The sequence below is a fragment of the Selaginella moellendorffii genome, unplaced genomic scaffold (genome assembly GCF_000143415.4).
Source record: "Selaginella moellendorffii unplaced genomic scaffold, v1.0 SELMOscaffold_7, whole genome shotgun sequence".
Classification (NCBI taxonomy): domain Eukaryota; kingdom Viridiplantae; phylum Streptophyta; class Lycopodiopsida; order Selaginellales; family Selaginellaceae; genus Selaginella; species Selaginella moellendorffii.
In genome coordinates, this window is record NW_003314268.1 from 139,117 (window position 1) to 140,240 (window position 1,124).

Here is a 1,124-nt window from a genome sequence, read left to right on the forward strand (position 1 = left end):
ACGCTATGTTACGCCCTTTCTCAAACTCCTTTTCCTTCTTCCTCTCTTCTCATATTTTTCATAAGCCTATTGTTCTAGCATTTGTGGATTTTTTGGACAAAGATTCTATACCATCAACAGTTGCTCTAATTGATGTTTAGTGTCCACAAGATAAGGAGCAGGGTTTACCTTCTCTTAATGAGGTTTATGAGGCTCACAAGGTTGAGTTGTGGATCCAAAAACTTCACAACAAGTTTGAGAATCTTACATCACTTGCTGATGACTTATCATTTCGGCATTTACATTTTTAATATCACCTTGAGGACAAACTTCTTTATTTTGTGGGGATAAATCTTGATGATCATTTACACTTGGTGGTGTTTTGATCTTTATCCACACTTTTCCATGTCTACCATAATTCTTTTATTCTAGGTGGGCATATAAGATATTGTTGTATGACTAAGAGTTGTAGAAGTTTTTTTACTGGTTGGAGATGTGACATGATATTATTTAGTATGTATATAGCTGTGTTTGGTGCTAAGTTCATAATACTCCCCTTCGTGCTGTGGAAGGATGGTTGGATTTCATTGCAATTTCCTACTCTCCTCACATTTTGCCCTTCGGGTTGACCCAACTAGAGCATAAAAAAATAACCTTATATTTAGAAGCATTATTGTGAGTCTTGAGATTTAGAAACAGGAAGAAATGGCAATTGTCATCACATAGGGAGTTAGCACTCAAATCCTATCCTTATCTGTTTTGTACTTTAGCCTTCTATTATCAATGCATGTCCACATACTTAACATCCAGAGTACTCAAACAATGCCAAGCCTATCCTTGCTTATAACTTTAACAAAGGCCTTCTTAGGGATCAAAGGACTTGAGTCACTTTGGTTTTTAACTCTTTGTGTGTTTGTTTATGTCTAGCTATAGCAAAGTGTAAAATCAAAAGAAGCAAACATCCACTCCACTCTTCTTTTTCTTTTTTCATTCTTATTCTTTGTTTCTTTCTTTTTTTTGCCCTACAAACTTTTAACCAAGTGTTTCCATTTGCAACCATGGTAGGATAGGAGGTATTATAAGATTCCCATTGATTAGTAGCTATTTAAAATATAATATACCTTTGAAAAAGGTATATTCCTACC